Source organism: Phyllobates terribilis, unplaced genomic scaffold (genome assembly GCF_046119375.1).
Source record: "Phyllobates terribilis strain yellow unplaced genomic scaffold, ASM4611937v1 Scaffold_8__6_contigs__length_399053987, whole genome shotgun sequence".
NCBI classification, from domain to species: Eukaryota; Metazoa; Chordata; class Amphibia; order Anura; family Dendrobatidae; genus Phyllobates; species Phyllobates terribilis.
The window spans coordinates 65,472,006-65,497,648 of NW_027362768.1; the positions used below are offsets into that span (position 1 = coordinate 65,472,006).

The 25,643-nt window shown below is 44.3% G+C and overlaps 1 protein-coding gene across 3 annotated transcripts in view; it reads left to right on the forward strand.

Moving 5' to 3' along the window:
* The window catches only part of LOC141156717 (E-selectin-like), a 1,180,370-nt gene that overhangs the window by 235,205 nt on the left and 919,522 nt on the right, over positions 1 to 25,643 (forward strand). The window lies entirely within an intron of this gene.

The following is a 25,643-nucleotide window of genomic DNA, read 5'->3' on the forward strand; positions in this document are numbered from 1 at the left end:
ACCAGTCCACCCATCAAAAGGAGAGCCTATAACACACCAAAAAAAAAAAAAAAAAAAATTAATAATAAAGGACAGTGGTTACAGTAAAGTCACCTACATCTGACAAAAGAACGATTAGCTTTATAGAAAACTCCCAAAGCCCCATTGATCATTTAAACCATCTGGTCTCATACTCAATACAGTAATCCATCTGAATTACATCTGTAACAATTTTTTGGCAAGATTTCCTTTTCTAATATTTGGGTAAAGTCGATCAATTCCTCTAAATTTTAATAGATATTCGTGATGCAGATGGTGTTCTCTGAAATGTCTGGCCAAAGGTTTCAATTTGGCAATGACTTCCAAGTCCTCTGGTTGTAATTTCATAGCTGATTTAATATCCTTGATGTGTTCCAAAATACAGAGTCGCAATTCTCGTGTTGTCATTCCAACATAATACAACCCACAAGGACAGATGGCCAAATAGATGATATATGATGTCCGACAGTTTATATAATGCATGATTTTATACTCCCGAGTGCCTTTTGAATCAGAGAAATTGTTAGTCCTCTCCAAATATCTACATGCCTTGCAACTCCCACATTGCCAACATCCCCATTTTGGGCCCTTGGAATCAAAGATAAATTTAGAAGGCAGTATTCTATGATGACTATGTACCAGCATGTCCTTGATCATTTTTCCACTTTTAGCAGTGAGATTTGGTCTCTCTGATATAAAAGAGGATGTAGTTAAATCTTGTCTTAGAATGGGCCAATATTTGGCTACTACCTCAGACATCTCTTTCCATCTTAAATTATAGTTGGTAATGAGTCTCGTACAGCTCCTCAATTCTTATTCAACTGTTTGGCACGCGTATAGGCCTTATTAACATTTTGGTTTTTTATATCCTCGTTGAATGAATCTACATTCCAGGTCTCTAGACTGCTGTTCAAAGTCATTTTCCTGGCTGCAAATTCGTTTTGCCCTAATAAACTGACCTGTGGGTATGGCCCTTATCACGTGTGTCGGATGTGCTGATATGGCATGCAAAAATGCATTTACACTCGTATCCTTCTGCTAAATAGTATTTATTCTTCCATTTGTATCAATCGTGATACAGAGGTCCAGAAAGTTGATTGTAGTTTGGCTTATTACCGAAGTCAGTTTAATATTAAATGCATTGTTGTTCAGATGTACCAAAAATAGATCCATAAGTTCACGGGAGCCATGCCAAATAAACAATATATCATCTATAAATCGTATCCATGATACAACTGAACCAGAAAAATTATCATTATCCTTCTGTATTTGTTCTCTCTCCCACCATCCCAAGAAGAGGTTCGCGTACAATGGGGCACAGGCCGCCCCCATCGCCACTCCCCTCTTCTGTAGAAAGTGACGATCTTTAAACAAAAAATTATTGTTGGTGAGAACATACTCCCCATCAGGGTTAAGATAAATTCAGAGAGAAGTTTATCCAAGTTTTGATTCTCCAGAAAAACCTCAATGCTCTTAGACCATGTTGATGTTCAATACTTGTATATAAGGACTCGACGTCACATGTTTCCAGAAAAATGTCTGGCTCCATGTGAACGCCGTCCAATCTCTGGAATACTTCAGTAGAGTCTCTCACATAGGAGGGCAACTCACTGAGAATAGGTTTTAAATAGAAGTCCAGGAACTTTGATATGGGTTCAGTCAGACTCCCGTTGCTTGAAAAGATCGGGCGGCCTGGTGGATTTTTCAAGTCCTTGTGTACTTTCGACAATAAATATAATGTTGGAACTAAAGGGAAATGTACCATGAGACCTTCCATCAAGTTTTTTTAAATTATCCCTAACTCAAAGGCTGAATCCAAAATATTGAAAAGTTCATTCTGAAAGACAAGGGTGGGATCATTGGGCAGGCGTGTATAACAATTAATGTCTCCAAGTTGTCTAAATGTCTCCTTTTCGTAGAGTTCCACCGGCCATGCAACAATGTTCCCACCCTTATTGGCTGGTTTGAAGACTATATTCTTCATCTTGCTCAGCTCCTCCAAAGCTCGCCATTCCCCCCTTGTAAGATTATCAAAGGGCCTATGTGAGGGGATGTGTGCCAAATCCTCACAGACCATGCGAACAAAAATTTTGATGGTGGAGCTGAGACTAAGAGAAGGAAAACAGTTAGATCTTTTTTCCAAAAAGGTTGCTGTCTTACCAGCTGAACTTCCCATTTGTTCCGCTAAAAGGTCCTGTAGCGCTTGTAGCCCTGCCAGTTCTTCTTCTGAGGAAAGAAGATGAGAAGATTGTTTACTTGCATGGAATTACCAAAGGAGGAGCTTTCTGGCAAATAGAAAAACATCTTTAGTAGCTACAAAACTGTCATATTTAGCAGTAGGACTGAAACCTAAACCCAAAGATAACACTGCAATCTGTTCAGCGGAAAAGTTAATACTGGATAAATTTATTACCTTTATAGATCCATTATCATCATTATCAATCCAAGAAGGCTTTCCGCTTATGGGCTGTATTCCTAGTGTAGAATCGGGATAGATTAGCCCCAGAATTAGAATCCCTGCTCACAGATTCACTTGAGATATTGCTCACAGATGATGATATGGATACTGTCCTTTTTCCAGAGAAACATGTTTTCCATTTATATACCCTGTCAGTCTGCTAGTTCAACACGTCCCTTTGTAATTTTGAAATTTTTACCTGTTGAATGCCCTTATCCCATTTACTCAAAGCCTCTTCTAGTTCTTGTTCAAATTTTATTAATTGATCCTTAGTGAGATTATTTTTAATTTTTTCTTGGCTGCGGCATTGCAGTGAGTGGCAGGCAATCCCTGCATGTTCATTGGCTCTGTAAAGAGCGCCAAACATGCAGGGAGGGAACCCAAGCTCGCTCTGAGCAACCCCGGAAATACTCTGTGAGCGCCGAGCATCTCGAGCAGTGAGATGCTCGAGTGAGCACCGAGCGGTAGCGAGCATGCTTGCTCATCACTAGTGGTCTCCTATTAATTGTGACAGGAAGGTCGAGCGAGAAGATGTGGGTGTTTGTTGTGGCACAATTTCAGCTTGCCCGCGGCCTCGGCCTCTGCATGCACCATTACCATCACGTCCAGTTTCCCGTCCCTTGCCACGTGCCTTGCCCATTTTAAATGGAGGACAATATCTTCCACGCTCACTAGAAATGGCTAAATTTGGAGCGAACTTGTATGTCATCCGTGTGACAGACAAACCACAGTTTTAAATAGCTGGCCTGTAGGTAACTATTTTTAACAGCAAACTGGGATCAAAATTCACATGCGTTTTTTTCTGCCAGGGAGATGCAGAAACACTTAGGAAAAATCTGGAGCATTTCTGCATCGTGGGCACTTAGCCTAAAAGTGATGAGCGAGCATACTCGCAAGTACTCGGTACTCGCCCGAGCATCTCAGTACTCGAGATTCTCGCAGCTCGCCAAGTACATGTGAGATGCTTGGGCAGACGCTCAGGTCCCCTCCCTGCATGCTTGGTGCTCTTTAGAAAGCTAATCAACATGCAGGGATTGCCTGACACTTACTGTATGCCGCATCCATGTTGGTTGTGGCATTAGAGTGATTGGCAGGCTGCACAGCATCTTCAGGTCTATATCAGACCTGGAGCCGTCGTGCTCGTCAGTCTACTCCACAATCAGGCAGTGTAGGGAGAGGTGCTGCTGAGCTAGGGAGAGATTTGGTTGTGTATTAGGTAGTGTAGGAAGAAAACAAGTACATTACACAAATCCATGTCGTCAAACAGTCCTTCTGAGGACTAATCCATTGGCAGATATATCAGGCAGGCAGTGTATATAGGCAGGCAGGCAGTGTATATAGCAGTCTGCAGTGCATATAGCACAAGAAGCTCCATTCCAGTTCTGCTTTCTGCTCCTGTTAGATATTTCTAGACAAAAGCCCAGGTCTCAGGGGCCAGGAATATTTTTTTGGGGATCTTAATCGTCATTATTTGCTTAAAAAGCAATCCAGAGAACACAGTTTTCTGCGCCGTTTGCTTGTTGGCACTGCAGAATACAGCCAGGTCATTTCCATATTACAGAGCTAAAAATCCAGCTATTTAAAACTGTGGTTTGTCCGTCACACGGATCACATATAATGCACTGAAAATACTGCCATTTTTAGCCTCCATTCTAATTTTTTTTCAGTGTGTCAGTAAAGTTTTTGACAATGGTTTGCTGTTCAAAATAGTTACCTACAGGCCAGGTATTTAAAACTGCGGTTTCTCCGTCACATGGATTATATATAACTTTGCTCCAAATTCAGCCATTTGTAGTGAGCGTGTAAGATATTGTCCTCCATTTAAAATGGGCAAGGAGTATGGCAAGGGGCGGGAAACTGAATGTGATGGTGATGGTGATGGTGCATGCAGAGGCCGTGGCCTTGGGCAAGCTGAAATTGTGCCACAACAAACACCCACATCTTCTCGCCCAACCTTCCTGTCCCAATTCCTAGGGGACCGCAGAACACCACTATTGAACACAGAGCAGTGTCAAAAGGTTGTTGGTTGGATAGCAGATAATGTTTCCAGTTACTTAGCCACCACCACCACCCTGTCTTCCACACGGTCAAGTCTCAGTAACCGTGAGTCTGGAGCGCATATTCCTCGCCTGATTCTCCTTCTTCCCAGCATGCCGAGTGCCCAGACACAACTGATCCCACACTTGGAAACTCTGAAGAGCTGTTCACTTTTCCATTTATAGATTCGGGCCTCTCGCCCGGTCCACTTGAAGAGGGGCAAGAGGAGATTGCATTTAGCGATGCCCAAATATTTCAGCAGCCACGGTCATACAAAGGCGACAGTGGGAAAGTTTCACAGGAGGTGGACGATGATGAGACATAATTGCCAGAAAGTCTGGAGGAGGACCAGGGTGCGGAAGTGGAAGACGAGGTGGTGGATGGTATAGTAACTGACCCAACCTGGTAGGAGGACATGCAGAGCGATTACAGCTGCACACAGTGGGAGGGAGGCAGAGCACCCCAAAAGGCAGGAAGAAGCAGTGTGGTGGCCACAGACAGAAGGCAGGCAACAATTCCCCGTAACACCAACCTGAAGGGAGTTGCCAGTACAACTGTTAGGTCTTCCCGAGACTGGTTGTTTTTTAAAGACTCTGCCAATAACCCCAAAAAGGCCATTTGCACCACCTGCCAAGCCAGCATCAGCAAGGGTGGCAAAATTAGCAGCCTGACCACCAATAGCATGATCAGGCACATGGCATCAAAGTACCCAACTTTGTGGGCCGAACCCCAGGGTCCAGGAACTGTGTCTGCGGGTGGCACCATTGCTTCTTCTGCTGTTGTCCATGCAAGCCAATCCCCTGTCCATGATGCATGCGAAGAAGCCTCCTGCCCTGCACCTGTCGTTGCACACTCTCAAGTATCACCATTAGCAAGCATGTCCACGTCCTTGTCCCAGTGAAGCGTTCAGTTGTCCATACCCCAGTCCTTGGAATGCAAGCGCAAATACGCAGCCAATGCCCCACAGGCCACACTACTAAATTCCCACATTTTACGACTGCTTGCGCTTGAAATGTTGACTTTTAGGCTCGTGGAGACGGAAGCATTCAGCAGCCTGATGGCGGCAGTTGTCCCTCTGTACTCGGTCCCCAGCCTCCACTATTTATCCTGGTGTGCCGTCCCCTCATTACACAAGCACGTGTCCCAAAACATTAGCTGTGCCCTCAACAACGCAGTTACCGGGAAAGTCCACCTAACCAAGGACACATGGACAAGTGCTTGTGGGCAGGGATGGTACATCTCACTGACGGCACACTCGGTTAACATAGTGGAAGCGGGGACCCAGTCTGACCTTGGGACGGAACACGTCCTCCGGACGCCAAGTATTGCGGGCCCTAGGTCATTCAGGGTTGCCCCCACAGTCTACACCTCATCCTTCTCAGCCTCCTCCTCCTCTTCAACCTCCATCTCCGAAATGACCACATCAGTCACAAGCTGGAAACACTGCAGCACTGCCTCGGCCAAGAGGAAACAGGCTGTGCTGACCTAATAAGCTTAGGTGACAAATCGCACAATGCTGAAGAGTTGTGGACAGCTCTGAAAGAGCAGGCAGATCTGTGGCTCACACCCCTGAACCTACAGCCAGGCATGGTCGTGTGTGACAATGGCCGGAACCTTGTGTCGGCTCTGAGGCGAGGCGAGCTCACACACTTACCATGTCTGGTGTATGTGCTTAACCTCGTGGTTCAGCGGTTTCTCATATCCTACCCGAAGCTGCCGGATCTGCTTGTTAAAGTATGCCACCTGTGTGCCCATTTTAGAAAGTCATCTACAGCTTCCACCGCCCTTGCCATGTTTCAGCAGGTCTTGCATCTTCCAGCTCACAGACTGGTGTGTGATGTCCCCACACGTTGGAACTCTACACTGCAGATGATGGAAAGGATTTGTGAGCAAAAGAGGGCAGTTGTTGACTACCAGCTGTTATGATCTGCTACAAGCACTAAGGAAAGAAAGGAGATCTGTCCCTGCAATAGAACTAAGCTAAATCCCTACGATGTAACGGGGAACCTGATCCTGCGATCAGACCCGCTAAAGTCCTAGGCTAGTCTGTACGCAGACCTATAGATGCAAGGGAGGGATCCCTACAAGAACTAGGGACTGGGATAAAGTTGGACACCTCCTAGCAGAAATTGTAGCAAAAAAAGACAAACACACAATATAGAACATAAAGGTCCGAAGACCTAGCTAAACTGACTGAGAAAGGTAACTAAGCACCAGGCTAACTTAAGAGTAGATATTACAATGAAGTCCAACAAAGCCAGGAGGGCGGAGCAGGATTACATAGGCAAAAAAGGTCATGTGACCAGCAAGATAGAAAAAACCTAACAGGAGAGTTCTAACAGTACCCCCTCTTCTAAGAGGATCCTCCGGATCCCCTAGGCCCAGGCTTATCAGGAAACCTCTTGTGAAACGCTCTGACAAGTCTGGAAGCAGAAACATCATCCGCCCTCACCCATGAGTTATCCTCGGGTCCGAAACCCTTCCAAGCGACGAGATACTGCAAACTCCCTCTATACCGTCTAGAATTTAGGATGTGGGAAATTTCGTATTCCCCCTCCTCCACCACCGGAGGAACAGTGGCAGAGACGTCTCCATCTGACGCATAAGCTCTTTTCAACAGAGAAACATGAAACACCGGATTAATCTTCCAGGAGGTAGGAAACTCCAACCTAACAGCAAATTGGTTAACTACCTGAAGCACCTTAAAGGGCCCTTCAAACTTGGGACCCAATTTTTTAGAAGGAATCCTCAACCTCAGATTCTTAGAGGACATCCAAACCATGTCACCAATAGCAAACAAAACCTCTTGCCGTTTCCTATCAAAATACCTCTTAGATTTTTTGTTAGCCTCCTGAAGATTACCACGCACATCCGTCCAAACTCTCTCCAAATCACCGGAAAAACTCTCCTCCTCGGGCACAGCCGATACCAATTTGGAGAATGACCCAAAAGACGGATATCTCCCAGAACAACAAAAAAAAGGCGAACAACCAGCAGAAGAGGATGTATGGTTGTTAAGAGCAAACTCAGCAAGTGGCAGAAACTCAGACCACCCCTCCTGATTGTCTGCCACAAAACAACGCAAGAACTGCTCAACATCCTGATTCTTCCTTTCTGTCTGGCCATTAGACTCAGGATGATATCCGGATGAAAACGACAAATGAACTCCCAACCTGTCACAAAAAGCACGCCAAAAACGAGCCACGAACTGAGGTCCCCTATCCGAAACAATGTCAGTAGGAACGCCATGTAGTCTGACAATTTCCTTGACAAAGGCCTTAGCGAGTGTCTTAGCGCAGGGCAGTTTGATGAAAGGAACCAAGTGACACATCTTGCTAAAATGGTCCACGACCACCCAGATGACTGTGAAACCCTCAGAGGAGGGATGGTCAGTAATAAAGTCCATAGCCAGATGTGTCCAAGGTGCACTAGGGACCTCCAGAGGGCAAAGCAACCCCGCTGCAGGAGTATGAGAAGACTTAGATCTAGCACACACCGTACATTGACGCACCCACTTAATGACTTCCTTCTGCCATCCAGGCCACCAAAAACTGCGACCCACAAGTCTCTTGGTCTCAGAAATTCCTGGATGACCTGCCAACCGAGACTCATGACACTCAACAAACAAATCTCTCCTAAAGGTCCTAGGCACAAACAACCTCCCATGGGGAGTGTTAGATGGGGCATTTTCCTGTGCTTTAAGAATCTCATCTTCCAAAATGGAGTCCAATGCAGCAATCACAACACCTTCTTGTAAAATGCTCCCTTCCTCCTCAGCACCGACCATGGGAGAAAAGCTGCGAGACAAAGCATCAGCTTTAACATTCTTGGCACCCGGGATGTAAGTAACGGAAAAATTAAACCGTGAGAAAAAAAGTGCCCACCTAGCCTGACGGGCATTCAAGCGCTTGGCAGCATCAAGATAGATCAGATCTTTATGATCAGTGAAAACCTGAATGGGAAATTCAGCACCCTCCAAGAGATGACGCCAGTGTTCAAATGCGAGTTTAATAGCCAGCAATTCCCGATTACCAACATCGTAATTAAGTTCAGTCTCAGAAAATTTTTTTGAAAAAAAAGCATAGGGATGTACTCCATCCTTGTTTTTCTGAGAAAACACCGCACCGACCCCCACCGAAGAAGCATCAACCTCAACCAAAAACGGCTTAGTCACGTCAGGCTGCATAAGGATAGGGGCAGAGCTGAACCTCTCCTTTAGAAACACAAAAGCTTCAATGGCCTCAGTAGTCCACTGAATCGCATTAGCACTAGTGTTGAGCCACCCCCGTAGTGTTCGGGTTCGGTTCGGTTCGTCGAACACCTTAGAACACCGTCGAACACCGTTAAAACCAATGGCAGGCAAACAAAAACACATAGAAACACATAGAAAACACCTGCAAAGGTGTCCAAAAGCTGACAAACTGCTCAGAAGACACTCTCTTTAAAAAAGCCGGCCGGCAAATTCAGCAGCGGCATACACCGGTACCCGACAATTTAGACAAGAAGGAATAGAGCATCACACATAGATTAGATAGATAGAAACATGTCAGTCACACATATAAGAAGCACAGTGACAGTGTTGGTTACTGCACTTGTCATTTAGTGTAAAGGATTTATTAAAAAAAATATTAGTGTTTTCATGCACCATCTCTTTAAAAAAGCCGGCCGGCAATTCAGCATCTGTACCCGACAATTTAGAACAGAAAGAATAGAGCTTCACACATAGATTAGATAGATAGAAACATGTCAGTCACATATATAATAAGTACAGTGACAGTGTTGCTTACTGTACTTGTCATTTAGTGTAAAGGATTTATTTAAAAAAATAATAGTGTTTTCATGCACTGTCTCTTTAAAAAAGCCGGCCAGGCAATTCAGCAGCGGTACCTGACAATTTAGAACAGAAAGATAGAGCATCACACATAGATTAGATAGATAGAAACATGTCAGTCACATTTATAATAAGTACAGTGACAGTGTTGGTTACTGTACTTGTCATTCAGTGTTAAAATAAAGGATTTATTAAAATAAAAATTGGCGTGGGATCCCCCATAATTTTAGGCTCTAGCGGAGGTTAAGCAGACGGCTGGGGCAGATGTTTGAAGCCTCGGAAGGGGGTAATACCCACGGAGCTTCCCAGGCTACTAATATCAGCCCCCAGCTGAATACTTAGCCTTTACTAGCTATTAAAATGGGGGACCCCCCAAAAAAAATGACTTGGGGTCCCCCCTATTTTAATAGCTAGCAAAGGCTAGGCAGACAGCTGGGGGCTGATATTAATAGCTCAGGAAGGGTGCCATGAATATTGGCCCCCTCCCAGGCTAGAAACACCAGCCGTCAGCCGCCCCAGAAATGGCGCATCCATAGGATGCGCCAATTCTGGCACTTAGCCTCGCTCTTCCCACTGCCCTGTAGCGGTGGCAGTGGGGTAATAGGGCTGGGGTTGATGTCAGCTTATAATGCCAGCTGACATCAAGCCCAGGTTAGTAATGGAGAGGCGTCTATAAGACACCTCCATTACTAACCCCATAGTCATAGTTACAAAAAAACACAAACACCCAGAATAAAGTCCTTTAATTGAAATAAACACACAATTCTTTATTGTTCTAAATTAAACCATACTTACCGTCATGCCCATTCCAGCTGAAGCCAACGATCTCCTGTAATAAAAATAAAATAATAAACCAACATCATCCTTACCTTTCCATGGTTCCCAGGACAGCTCCAGCTCTGCTACATCGAGATGACTGGCTGGACCGCAGCAGAACGCTGCCATCCAGCCTGTCATCCCGCGGACACTGAGAAGCGCAGGCATGCTTGCGCTCCTCACTGTCTCGCTGTGACGGCATCCAGATGAGCCGAGGTCATGTCCAATGAACTCGGCTCACCTCATGCACGTCACTGACAGCGTGGGAAAATTCTCACGCTGAAGCGCTGAGTGCAGGAGAATTTTCCCACGCTGTCAGTGAGGTGCATGAGGTGAGCTGAGTTCATTGGACATGAGCTCACCTCATGCACGTCACTGACAGCGTGGGAGAATTCTCCTGCACTCAGCACTTCAGCGTGAGAATTTTCCCACGCTGTCAGTGACGTGCATGAGGTGAGCCGAGTTCATAGGACATGACCTCGGCTCATCTGGATGCCGTCACAGCGAGACAGTGAGGAGCGCAAGCAAGCCTGCGCTTCTCAGTGTCCGCGGGATGACAGGCTGGATGGCAGCGTTCTGCTGCGGTCCAGCCAGTCATCTCGATGTAGCAGAGCTGAAGCTGTCGTGGGAACCATGGAAAGGTAAGGATGTGGTTGGTTTATTATTTTTCTTTTATTGCAGGAGATCGTTGGCTTCAGCTGGAAAGGGTGTGATGGTAAGTATGGTTTAATTTAGAACAATAAAGAATTGTGTGTTTATTTCAATTAAAGGACTTTATTCTGGGTGTTGTGTTTTTTTTAAATACTTTACTAGAAATTCATGGCGGTCATGTCTAATACTGGCGTGACCCCATGAATTTTGGGCTTGGGGCCAGCTGATAATACCAAGCTGGCCCTAACCCCTTTATTACCCAGTGAGCCACCGCACCAGGGCCCTGGATGAGTTGGGTACAGCGCCAGAAGATGGCGCTTCTATGAACACGCCATTTTCCGGGGTGGCTGCGGACTGCAATTTGCAGCGGGAGGGGGGGCTCAGAAAGCTTGGGCCTCCCTGCGCTGCAGATTCCAGCCCCCAGCTGCCTAGTTGTACCTGGCTGGACACAAAAATAGGGCGAAGCCCCACGTATTTTTTTTTTAATTATTTCATGAAATTCATGAAATAATTAAGAAAAAAAGGCCTTCCCTATATTGTTGTGTCCGGCCAGGTACAAATAGGCAGCTGGTGGTTGGGGGCAGCCCGTTCCTGCCTGCTGTACCTGGCTGGACACAAATATAGTGCGAAGCCCCACTTCAATTTTTTTAAATTATTTCATGAAATTCATGAAATAATTACGAAAAAAAGGCCTTCCCTATATTGTTGTGTCCGGCCAGGTACAAATAGTCAGCTGGTGGTTGGGGGCAGCCCGTTCCTGCCTGCTGTACCTGACTGGACACAAATATAGTGCGAAGCCCCACTTCAATTTTTTTTAATTATTTCATGAAATTCATGAAATAATTAAGAAAAAAAGGCCTTCCCTATATTGTTGTGTCCGGCCAGGTACAAATAGTCAGCTGGTGGTTGGGGGCAGCCCGTTCCTGCCTGCTGTACCTGGCTGGACACAAATATAGTGCGATGCCCCACTTCAATTTTTTTTAATTATTTCATGAAATTCATGAAATAATTAAGAAAAAAAGGCCTTCTCTATATTGTTGTGTCCGGCCAGGTACAAATAGGCAGCTGGTGGTTGGGGGCAGCCCGTTCCTGCCTGCTGTACCTGGCTGGACACAAATATAGTGCGAAGCCCCACTTCAATTTTTTTAAATTATTTCATGAAATTCATGAAATAATTAAAAAAAAATTGACGTGGGGCTTCGCACTATATTTGTGTCCAGTCAGGTGCAGCAGGCAGGAACGGGCTGCCCCCAACCACCAGCTGCCTATCTGTACCTGGCCGGACACAACAATATAGGGAAGCCCTTTTTTTCTTAATTATTTCATGAAATAATTTAAAGAAAATTGACGTGGGGCTTCGCCCTGTTTTTGTGTCCAGCCAGGTACAACCAGGCAGCTGGGGGCTGGAATCCGCAGCGCAGGGAGGCCCAAGCTTTCTGGGCCACCCCCGCTGCAAATTGCAGTCCGCAGCCACCCCGGAAAATGGCGCGTTCATAGAAGCGCCATCTTCTGGCGCTGTACCCAACTCATCCAGGGCCCTGATGCGGTGGCTCACTGGGTAATAAAGGGGTTAGGGCCAGCTTGGCATTATCAGCTGGCCCTAAGCCCGAAATTCATGGGGTCACGCCAATATTAGACATGACCACCATGAATTTCTAGTAAAGTATTTAAAAAAAACACAACACCCAGAAAAAAGTCCTTTAATTGAAATAAACACACAATTCTTTATTGTTCTAAATTAAACCATACTTACCAACACGCCCATTCCAGCTGAAGCCAATGATCTCCTGAAATAAAAGAAAAATAATAAAGCAACATCATCCTTACCTTTCCATGGTTCCCATGACAGCTTCAGCTCTGCTACATCGAGATGACAGGCTGGACCGCAGCAGAACGCTGCCATCCAGCCTGTCATCCCGCAGACACTGAGAAGCGCAGGCTCGCTTGCGCTCCACAGTGTCTCTCTGTGAGAGCATCCAGATGAGCCGAGTTAATGTCCAATGAACTCGGCTCACCTCATGCACGTCACTGACAGCGTGGGAAAATTCTCCTGCACTCAGCGCTTCAGCGTGGGAGAATTCTCACACTGAAGCGCTGAGTGCAGGAGAATTCTCCCACGCTGTCAGTGACGTGCAGGAGGTGAGCTGAGTTCATTGGACATGAGCTCTCCTTATGCACGTCACTGACAGCGTGGGAAAATTCTCCTGCACTCAGCGCTTCAGCGTGGGAGAATTCTCACGCTGAAGCGCTGAGTGCAGGAGAATTCTCCCACGCTGTCAGTGACGTGTAGGAGGTGAGCTGAGTTCATTGGACATGAGCTCACCTTATGCACGTCACTGACAGCATGGGAGAATTCTCCTGCACTCACCGCTTCAGCGTGAGAATTTTCCCACGCTGTCAGTGACGTGCATGAGGTGAGCCGAGTTCATTGGACATGAACTCGGCTCATCTGGATGCCGTCACAGAGAGACGCTGAGCAGCGCAAGCAAGCCTGCGCTTCTCAGTGTCTGCAGGATGACAGGCTGGATGGCAGCTTTCTGCTGCGATCCAGCCTGTCATCTCGATGTAGCAGAGCTGAAGCTGTCGTGGGAACCATGGGAAGGTAAAGATTATGTTGCTTTATTATTTTTCTTTTATTGCAGGGGATCGTTGGCTTCAGCTGGAATGGGCGTGATTGTAAGTATGGTTTAATTTAGAACAATAAAGAATTGTGTCTTTATTTCAATTAAAGGACTTTATTCTGGGTGTTTGTGTTTTTTTTTAACTTTGACTATGGGGTTAGTAATGGGGGTGTCTTATAGATGCCTCTCCATTACTAACCTGGGATTGATGTCAGCTGGCATTATAAGCTGACATCAACCCCAGCCCTATTACCCCACTGCCACCTCTACAGGGCAGTGGGAAGAGCGAGGCTAAGTGCCAGAATTGGCGCATCCTATGGATGTGCCATTTCTGGGGCGGCTGACGGCTGGTGTTTCTAGCCTGGGAGGGGGCTAATATTCATGGCACCCTTCCTGGGCTATTAATATCAGCCTCCAGCTGTCTGCCTAGCCTTTGCTAGCTATTAAAATAGGGGGGACCCCATGTCAATTTTTTGGGGGGTCCCCCATTTTAATAGCTAGTAAAGGCTAGGCATTCAGCTGGGGGCTGATATTAGTAGCCTGGGAAGCTCCGTGGGTATTACCCCTTCCCAGGCTTCAAACATCTGCCCCAGCCGTCTGCTTAACCTCCGCTAGAGACTAAAATTATGGGGGATCCCACGCCAATTTTTTTTTAAATAAATCCTTTATTTTAACACTAAATGACAAGTACAGTAATCAACACTGTCACTGTACTTCATATATATGTGACTTACATGTTTCTATCTATCTAATCTATGTGTGATGCTCTATTGCTTCCATTCTAAATTGTCGGGTACAGATGCTGAATTGCCGGCCGGCTTTTTTAAAGAGACGGTGCATGAAAACATTATTATTTTTTTTAATAAATCCTTTACACTAAATGGCAAGTACAGTAATCAACACTGTCACTGTACTTCATATATATGTGACTGACATGTTTCTATCTATCTAATCTATGTGTGATTCTCTATTCCTTCTATTCTAAATTGTCGGGTACCGCTGCTGAATTGCCGGCCGGCTTTTTTAAAGAGACGGTGCATGAAAACACTAATATTTTTTTTTATAAATCCTTTACACTAAATGACAAGTACAGTAATCAACACTGTCACTGTACTTCTTATATATGTGACTGACATGTTTCTATCTATCTAATCTATGTGTGATGCTCTATTCTTTCGGTTCTAAATTGTCGGGTACCGGTGTACCGCTGCTGAATTGCCGGCTTTTCATGTTTCACTGTGAGCACAGTTCCCATCGATTTGGGCAATCACTCTAATGCCACAACCACCATGGCTGTGGCATTACAGTGAGTGGCAGACAATCCCTGCATGATTGGTGCTCTAAATAGCGCCAGACATGCAGGACACGCTTTTGGTGCACGAACAGTTATCGAACATAACCTCGAACAGCCGAATTTTTTGCAAATCGTTCGGGTTCGTTGAACAACTCGAACACCGCCCAAAACAGCTCGAATTTGAGATTGGCGAACAGTTCTAGTCGAACACCGCTCATCTCTAATTAGCACCTTTCCTGGTGAGATCGGTCAGTGGTTTGACAATAATAGAAACATTTTTAATGAATTTTCAGGAATAATTGGCGAAACCCAGAAACCTCTGTATCGATTTCAAACCAATAGGCCTAGGCCATTCCTGAACCGCCTGAACCTTCACAGGGTCCATCTCAAAGCCCTCGCTGGAGATAATGTAGCCCAAAAAACTAATTCTCTGTACAGCGAACTCACATTTCTCCAGCTTAGCAAAAAGCGAATTGTCAATTAATAACTGTAATACCTCACGTACGCTCCGCCAATGAGACTCCAGATCCGGTGAATAAATCAAAATGTCATCCAAATACACAACCACATTTTTGCCGATCAAAGGTCTAAGGATGTCATTAATAAGATTCTGAAAAAATGCTGGTGCATTGGTAAGACCAAAAGGCATAACCAGGTTCTCAAAATGACCCACAGGAGTGTTAAAAGCAGTCTTCCATTCATCACCCTCCTTCATGCGCAACAAATTGTATGCCCCCCAGAGATCAATTTTAGAGAACCACTTGGCCCCCACTAACTGGTTAAACAAGTCAGGAATCAATGGCAGTGGGTAAGGATTGCGTACAGTAATTTTATTAATCTCACGAAAATCCAGACAAGGACGTAAACCGCCGTCCTTTTTTTTTACAAAAAAAATCCAACAGCCACAGGAGACTTGGAAGGCCTAATGTGACCGGCGGCCAAGCTTGTCTGTATGTATTCCTCCAAAGCCTTTCTCTCAGGAATAGTAAGATTAAATAAACGACTTTTAGGAAGAGTCGCTCCAGGGACAAATTCAATGGTACAATCATAGTCTCTATGGGGAGGCAAAACTTGTGACTCTTCCTCAGAAAAAACTCTCCAAAAATCCTGAATAGGTACAGGTAATTCCCCTTTTTCCACCGCAGCAATACGTCCGTTACAACACTTGTCATAACACTTAGGACTCCAGGACTTCATTTCATTGGTAGACCAATCGAGTACAGGATTGTGCAATTTCAACGAGGGTAACCCCAAAATAACTGGAGAAGGCAAATTATTTAATACTACCAAATCCAAATTTTCTTGGTGAATACCATTAATAGTGAGGGGAAATTCACAGACCTTGTGAGTAACACTCTTCAAGGGGGAGCCATCGACAGAAACCACAGAAATAGGGGATGACAAAGGTTTGGGTTTTAATTTAAGTTTTTCCAAGAATCCCCCATCAATCACATTCAGAGTAGAACCACAATTCACAAATATCCGAAATTCAATTAATTCTTCCTGAGCAGCAGTAGTCGCAGAAAGAAATACCCTCTTAGAATTTAAACAGGCAATAAGGGCATAACTGACCTTTTTTTTTTTTTTGTTCATACGCAGCACACAGTTCTTAATAAAATGGTCAGATTTCCCACAGTAGAAGCACAAACCTTCAGAAGATCTGCGATCTTTTTCCTGAGAGCGGGGTGTCATCGCCCCAATCTCCATCGGCTCTCCAGTGTCAGTACAAACCCTCTCAAGACTCGGAGCTGACATGGCAGAGGATTTACTCTCATTAACCCTTGCACGCAGTCTCCTGTCCATCCGTATAGCTAATTGCATTGCCTCGTGCAAGTTTCCAGGTGTGGGATAAGCAATCAGCAAATCTTTAACCCTTTCACCTAGCCCTGCAAGAAACAAACTTTTCAAAGCAGAATCGTTCCACCCCACCTGGGCAGACCACCGACGGAAGTGAGAACAATATTTTTCCACATTACCTGATCCCTGCCTCAAATGTCTTAATTCAGTCTCAGCTGATGAGACACGATCAGGATCATCATACAACAAACCCAAAGCAGAAAAAAAACTATCCACTGATCTAAAGTATGGATCACTAGGTTGGAGAGAAAAGGCCCATTCCTGAGGTTCTTTGCGCAAAAGTGACATTATGAACCCTATGCGCTGTGATTCATCACCAGAGGATCTGGGTCTCAAACGAAAATACAACAAACAAGCATTTTTAAAGGAAAAAAATTCTTCTTGATCACCAAAAAATAAATCAGGCAAATGTACCTTTGGCTCCACAAAATGTGCTCCAGAACAGCTACTCACGTGATGTTGGAGCTCGGCCACCTCCAGAGAGAGTCCCTGCAGGCGTTGAGCCAAATCCTGAACCGACACCATGATGGAAACTGGAAGTCTTTCCTTAGAGATATTTTTGGGCTGGACTTACTGTTATGATCTTCTGCAAGCACTAAGGAAAGAATGGAGATCTGTCCCTGCAATAGAACTAAGCTAAATCCCTACGATGTAACGGGGAACCTGATCCTGCGATCAGACCCGCTAAAGTCCTAGGCTAGTCTGTACGCAGACCTATAGATTCAAGGGAGGGATCCCTACAAGAACTAGGGACTGGGATAAAGTTGGACACCTCCTAGCAGAAATTGTAGCAGAAAAAGACAAACACACAATATAGAACATAAAGGTCCGAAGACCTAGCTAAACTGACTGAGAAAGGTAACTAAGCACCAGGCTAACGTAAGAGTAGAAATTACAATGAAGTCCAGCAAAGCCAGGAGGGCGGAGCAGGATTAAATAGGCAAAAAAGGTCATGTGACCAGCAAGATAGAAAAAACCTAACAGGAGAGTTCTAACACCAGCATCAACAAGGCTGTCGGTATTCAATTCAGACTCCACACATAAAACCTCAGAAGTGAACATGGATGTCAGACATAACATCCTCCAAAACTTTGAAGACACCACCAAGATGGTGAGCGACGATGATGCCATAATTAGCATCACCATCCCGCTTCTCTGTCTTCTGAAATGCTCTCTGCTAACAGTCAAAGAGGATGCATTGCAGGCGGAGCATGATGAGATGGAGCAAGGAACCATAGAGGGTGATTACACACAGCCCAGCCTCATCTCATCCCAATGTGGATTGGGTGACAATGAGGAAGTGGAAGAGGAAGAACACGAGCAAGTTTCATGTGCTATAGATGGTACTACCTGCACAGCTGTCATACTGTCTGTTCAGCGTGGATGGCGAGAGAACAGAAAGGAGGAAGAGAGCATGGTCAATCATCCTCTTGGTGAGGACACGGAAGTCTTGCCTGTTTGCAGTCTGGCACGCATTGGCTGAGTTTATGTTATGCTACCTTTCCGATGACCCTCGCCTTCTCAAAATTTTGGGTGACTGGTTGGTGATACTTCTGGACCCACATTACAAGCAGAACTTTATATCTCTTATTCCTGAGGCGGACAGATCTACAAAAATGGGGCTGTACCAGAAGACCCTTGTTGCGGAACTATTAAAAAAATTCCTATCTGAAAATGCTGGCGGCAGAGGTCACAGTTCGTTGGACAACCAAGGAGTACAGGCGAAAGAGACACAACTTCAATCCTGCAGGGGCAGGGGAACACTGTCAAAGTTCAAAGTTCTGGGAGAGTTTTCTCAGCCCCTCCCATCGCACAAGCCCTGAAGCGCGGGGTACTCTCACATGGAATGCAAAGTTTGGGAAGATGCTGAGGGAGTACCTTGCTGACCGTACTAACGTCCTCCGTGATTCCTCTGTGCCTTATAATTATTGGTTATCCAAGCTAGATACGTGGAATGAACTGGCTCTCTAGGCCTTGGAGGTCCTGGCCTGCCCCTGTCGCCAGCATTTTACCAAAGTGTGAGGGTTTTCAGTGCCGCTGGTGGAATTATAACTGATAAGCGCATTCACCTGTCAACTGAAAATGCTGACAGGCTGACTCTTATAAAAATGAACAAGGGCTGGATTGGGCCACACTTCTCAACACCACTGATTGATAACAATATAACATAAACTCAAATCCAGTGTCTATTTTTTGGAGGTGTATTCCCATGCACCTCTTCACACCAACACATGGGTATACGCTTCCTGATTTTGGCTATTTGCTCTTGTCCTCCTCCTTCTCCTCATCCTCCACCACCATATCACCAAGGTGACCGTGGTCCGTGATGCAACACCCACATAATTTTTTAAAGGGTGTTTATGATGTCCGTAAAAAAAAAAATATACAGTATGTTCATGTATACCCCCCAGGAGTAAATGTTTGTCAGCCCATACACGTAGTGCATGGGCATTACAAGTATAGGAGACCCGCTCCTTTCTAATGGGAACATTTTTTTATGATGCCCTCCTCCACGTCTCTTCTAAGGGGCATTGGAGTGCCTCCAAATTTTTGGCAACCCTTGCATTCACTGCATATGCAAACACAATGGGAAGCCCACTTTCTAATATTGGGAACATTGTTTTAAGGAGGCCCTCTGGCCTCCATGTCTCTTCCAAGGGGCATTGGTGTGCCTCCAAATTTTTGGCAACTCTTGCATTCACTGCATAGGCAAACACTATGGGAGGCCCACTTCATAATAATGGTAACATTGTTTTAAGGAGGCCCTCTGACCTCCATGTCTCTTACAAGGGGCATTGGAGTGCCTCCAAATTTTTGGCTAGCCTTGAATTCACTGCATAGGCAAACACAATGGGAGACCCACTTCCTAATAATGGGAACATTGTTTTCAGGAGGCCCTCCTCTAAGTGTCTTCAAAGGGGTATTGGGGTGCATCCAAATTTTCAAAGTGGTATTGGGGTGCGTCCAAATTTTGGGCAGCCCTCCCACTCACTGCATACGCAGTAACAGTATAGGAGATCTACTCTTTAGTAACAGGAACAATAAAACATATCCGGCTGATGGCTCTCTAAGAATAGCGAGGGCCGACTGCTGGCCCTTTAAGAATAGTAAAGGCCGTCTGATGGCCTTATAAAAATAGGCTTTGTGATTTTCAGAGTCCCTCCTTCATAAATGAAATACAATGTGTCTGATGATATCTCACACACCACATGGCTAGATAAGGATGTAAAATGTTAAAATGACATTTTCTGGTGAATGCATTTGTCACGGTTGAAAGCAATGCAAAAGTGAAAAAACGCATCAAAAACGCTATGTGTGAACATAGCCCAAGGTTTGGAGGAGCATTTTTGTTTTTGGTTATTTATTTTGCTTTATATACTAGTCATTACCCTGGAAAGGATGTTCCTTAACATATTTCCCAGGAAAATCCATTTTGGTTGTATTTTTGTATACCTCTGACCTCTGTCAGAAATGCTCCCAGGTCTCTGCTGTCCCCATGTCATTTGAGCACTGTTCCCATCGATTTGGGCAATATTTAGGCAGACCGCCGGCGGGAGCCATCTGAAAAATGCTCGAGTTTCCCATAGACTTACATTGGGCTCGTTGCGCGGGTCGAGCACTTGAATATTCCAATGTGCTGATTCGTGCATCGAGCACCCGAGCATTTTAGTGCTCGCCCATCACTAGTCTCTAATATAGTCTGGTATACCTACACTAACTAGAAACAAGCAAATTTCTCCCTAGCTCAGCAGCAGCTCTCCCTACACTTTCTGATTCCGGAGTGACTGACGAGCATGGCAGCACCAGGTCTAATATAGACCTGATGACGCTGTACGGACAGCCAATCACTGTAATTCCACAACCAACATGGCTGCGGCATTACAGTGTGTGGCAGACAATTCCTGCATGTTGATTGGCACTTTAGAAAGCGCCAAACATGCAGGGAGGTGACCCGAACTCCCATCGAGTAACCCCGGAAATACTCGATGAGCGCCGATCATCTCGAGAAATACCCAAAAGTGACACCATTCTAAAAACTGCACCCTCAAGGTGCTCAAAACCACATTCAAGAAGTTCCTTAACCCCCAGGCGCTTCACAGGAAAAAATAAACATTTAACTTTTTTTCACAAAAATGTGACTTGAGACCCAATTTTTTTACTTTCACAAAGGTTACAGGAGAAAATGGACCCCAAAATTTGTTGTGCAATTTGTCCTGAGCACGCTGATACCCCATAGGTGGGGTAAAACCACTTTTTGGGCTCACAGCAGTGCTAGGGGAAGGAATGAGCGTCATTTGACTTTTTGAATGTAAAATTTTCTGGCATAATAATCTCATTATGAGAGCCCCTGATGTGTTTGCACAGTGGAAACCCTCAACAAGTGACACCATTATGGAAACTAGACCCCTTAGGGAACTTATATAGATGTGTGGTGAGCACCTCCAACCCCAAGGTGTTTCACAGAAGTGTATAATGTTGAGTCATGGAAATAAAATAATCACATTTTTCCCACAAAAATGTTTTTTTAGCCCCAAATTTTGCATTTTCACTCAGATAACAGGAAAAATTTCACCATACAATTTGTTGTGCAATTTCTCTTCAGTATGCAGATACCCAATATGTGGGCACACAGCAGAGCTTGGAAGGGAAGGAGCACCATTTTACTTTTTGAATGCAAAATTTGCTGGAATAATTAGCAGACGCCAAGTCACGTTTGGAGAGCCCATGACGTGCCTAAACAATGGAAACCCCCCACAAGTGACACCATTTTGGAAACAAAACCCCTCAGAGAACTTATCTAGATGTATGGTGAGTAGAGATGGGCGAATTTTTCAATATTCAGTTCAGATTGCGATCGTTGAATCTGAAATATGAAAGTTAAAAAACGCCATAGGATTCAATGGGGGGCAAAAAAAACGCATATACAACACCTTCAAATGGGCCCAAAAGCTGCCAAAACACATCAAATTAGGGGTAGACACCTGGAAAGTGCCATCAATTGACCCAGAGTACAAGTACACGTCTGCAAAAAATAAAATTTCAAGAGCTGTTTTGGTTATTTCACATAATCTTTATGTTTTTTGATGGGCTGAATCCGAAAATGACCTTCCTTTTGCCATAGGACATCACATTTCGTGACAATTAAATGTTAAATATGGCAATACTGCAAAATAAATGAAAATAGAATTAAAAAATTAATTTTTTATTACAAATTTTTCATGAAAATCATTTTTGAATGGAAATGAGCTCACTAACACTCACTAAAATCAATTTTTTTTCCTTGTGAGGCTCCTCTTGGTACATTTATGCTTGTAACATCTGGAATGTCTCTCTGAAGCATCAAACAGTAGTCTGCCATCATTTTAATGCTCCATTTTCCCTGGTATCTTCTTTTCATCTCTTTAATGTCCTGGTGGAATCGTTCACCTTGCATTTCACTCATAGCTACCAAATTTTCAGGAAAGTAGTCAAGGTGGGAATGGAGGAAATGAACTTTCAAACTCATCAGGCACCCTAAAGCTTAAAGTGCTTTCAGCATTCGTTCAACAAACTTTTTGTAGTCAGGAACTTTTTATTGCCTAAAAATTTCTCTACAACCTCTTTAAATGCAATACACTCTTCTTTTTGAAGATCCGTCATGGTATTGACTAACTCTTTATCAGCTATAAGCCTTCTAATGTCTGGTGCGACTAACACATCTTCCTTCAATTTTGCCTCCGAGAGGCTTAGAAATTTGGTGACCAAGTATTTGAAGCATTTTCCATCTCTTGGAAGTGATTTTACGAATTGCTTCATCAAGCTTAATTTTATGTCGCGAGATGGTAGAAGAACTTTATAGGGAGTTACCAAAGTTTCTCGTAGGACATTTCTTTCACTGACTGTGAGCAACCTCAGCAGCCAGCTCTTCTTGGTCCAGTGATTTTATTGGACTCGACTCTCCCACAGATGCATAAAACAAGGGTATTTGGAATACCCAGCTTGTTGCCCGAGCAGCATGCACAAGACCATTCAACTCCCCACACACTTGCCAACCATGATCTTCATCTTTAAGTTTACGAAGAACCAATTCCAAGTTCTCTTAGGTTTCCTTCAAGAGTATGGAATTACCTACAAGAATGGAAGCGTAAAACCTGTTGTTGTGGAGTAAAACTGCTTTGAGACTTCTTTTCGAAGAATCTATAAAAAGACGCCATTGAGCTGAATCATGTTGGATTTTGAATTGACTAGTGTTGAGCGAGCATGCTCGACACTGCTCGGTACTAGCCCAAGCATCTCACTACTCGGGATGTTCGGCGAGCACCGAGCATTTCTGGGTTACTCAGGCGGGAGCTCGGGTCTCCGCCCTGCACGTGTGGCGTTCTTTACAGAGCCAATGAACATGCAGGGATTGCCAGCCAGTCACTGGAATGCCGCAGCAATGTTGTTTGTGGGCATTACAGTGATTGGCTGGCCGCACAGCGTCACCTCGAGTATATAAAACCAGGCGCCGCCATCTTGGACACAGTCGCTCCGGATCAGACAGTGTAGGGAGAGTGCTGCTGAGTTAGGGAGAGATATATAGTGTGAAATAGGTCGTGTAGGGTCTCTAAAGCCTGCCAAATCAAACAAACAGTCCTTCTCAGGACTAATATCCATCCCAGATATCAGGCAGGCAGGCTGTATAGGAGACGCAGTGGTTATACCAGCAAACGCTGCATTACAGTCCTGTGTGCTCCTGTTGGTCAATTTGCTGGACTTATCCCCGGGTCTCAGGGGCCAGGAAAATTCCTTTTTTTTTTTCATCTAAATCCTGTATTTTTTTTTCCTCAGTGAGACTGTCCAAATACGCGTCTTATTAACCTTTTGGTATCCCCCCCCCTTTATGACAGAAAATACCCAAAAGTGACACCATTCTAAAAACTTCACCCCTCAAAGTGCTCAAAACCACATTCAAGAAGTTTATTAACCCTTCAGGTGTTTCACGGGAATTTTTGGAATGTGGAAGAAAACAATGAACATTTAACTTTTTTTCACAAAAATGGTACTTTAGACCCAATTTTTTTATTTTCTCAAGGGTAACAGGAAAAAATGGAATACACAATTTGTAGTGCAATTTCTCATTAGCGCACAGATACCCCATATGTGAGGGAAAACCATTGTTTGGGCGCACTGCAGGGTTAGGAAGGGAAAGAGCACCATTATACTTTTTGAATGTAAAATTTGTTTGAATAATTAGCAGACGCCATGTTGCGTTTGGAGAGCTCCTAATGTGCCTAAACAATGGAAAACCCCCACAAGTGACACCATTTTGGAAACTAGACCCCTTAGGGAACTTATTTAGATGTGTGGTGAGCACCTTGAACCCCAAGGTGCTTCACAGAAGTTTATAATATTGAGCTGTAAAAATAAAATTTTCACATTTTTCCAACAAAAACGTTTTTCATCACTTAATTTTGCATTATCATAAGGGTAATAGGATAAATTGCACCAAGAAATTTGTTGAGAAATTTCTCCTGAACACGCTGATACCCCATATGTGGAGGAAAACCACTGTTTGGGCGCACGGCAGCGTTTATAAGGGAAGGAGTGCCTTTTGACTTTTTGAATGTAAAATTTGCTTGAATAATTAGCGGACGCCATGTTGCATTTGGGGAGCCCCTGATGTGCCTAAACAATGGAAACCCCCCACAAATGAAACCATTTTGGAAACTAGTCCCCTTATGGAACTTATCTAGATGTGTGGTGAGCACCTTGAACCCCCAGGTTCTTCACAGAAGTTTATAATATTGAGCAGTAAAAATAAAATTTTCACATTTTTCTCACAAAAACATTTTTCATCCCTTAATTTTGCATTATCATAAGGGTAATAGGATAATTTGCACCATGAAGTTTGTTGTGCAATTTCTCCTGAACACGCCCATACCCCATATGTGGAGGAAAACCACTGTTTGGGCGAACGGCAGGGTTTGGAAGGGAAGGAGCGCCATTTGACTTTTTGAATGTAAAATTTGCTTGAATAATTAGCGGACGCCATGTTGCATTTGGGGAGCCACTGATGTGCCTAAACAGTGGAAACCCTCCACAAGTGACACCATTTTGGAAACTAGACCCCTTAGGGAACTTATCTAGATGTGTGGTGAGCAACTTGCTTCCTCAGGTGCTTCACAGAAGTTTATAATATTGAGCCGTAAAAATAAAATTTTCACATTTTTCCCACAAAAAATGTTTTTCATCCCCTAATTTTGCATTATCATAAGGATAACAGGAGAAATTGCACCATGAAATTTGTTGTGCAATTTCTCCTGAGTACGCCGATACCCCATATGTGGGGGAAAACCACTGCTTTGGTGTACGGCAGGGTTCGGAAGCGAAAGGAGCGCTATATTGGCTGGGATAGGTTGCAGACACCATGTCACATTTGAAGAGTCGCTGACATGCTGAAACAGCAGAAGCCCCCACAAGTGAGCCCATTTTGTAAACTACACCTCTCAAGGAATTAATCTAGGGAAATAGTGAGTATTTTTTTATTTTTAAATTTATACCATTGGGCAGTGAAGAAAACATAATTGTATTTTTACCACATAAAAATGTTTTACCCTCAGATTTTACATTTTCACACAGAGCAATGGGTAAAAATGGTGCTGAAATGTGTCACACAATTTATTCTAAAAGTGGCAATACCCCATATGTGGCTGTATCATACTGCTTAGCCATACGATGAGATCTGGAAGGGACGGAGCGTTATTTGACAATTGGAGAACAAATTATTGTAGAATAGGCATTTGGATTTGGGAGCACAAAATTTTCTGAATTTCTTTTGGGGGGCAAGGGCCATTTCGCTTTTCCAGAGCCTTTCTGCTACCAGTAACTTGGAAGTCCCTTATATTTTTAACAGATGACGGACCTGAGTGGGGACTAGCTTTTTTTGAGGACCGAGTTGAAGCTTTTATTGAGAAAATTTTACGTAACATTTATCCAGCGCTCTAGGCTGAGCACTTACATCGGGGTTTCCATCTAAATTTCTAAGTGATGTAATTCAGATGAAACCCCTGCAGGATCCATTCACTATAATGAGGCAGT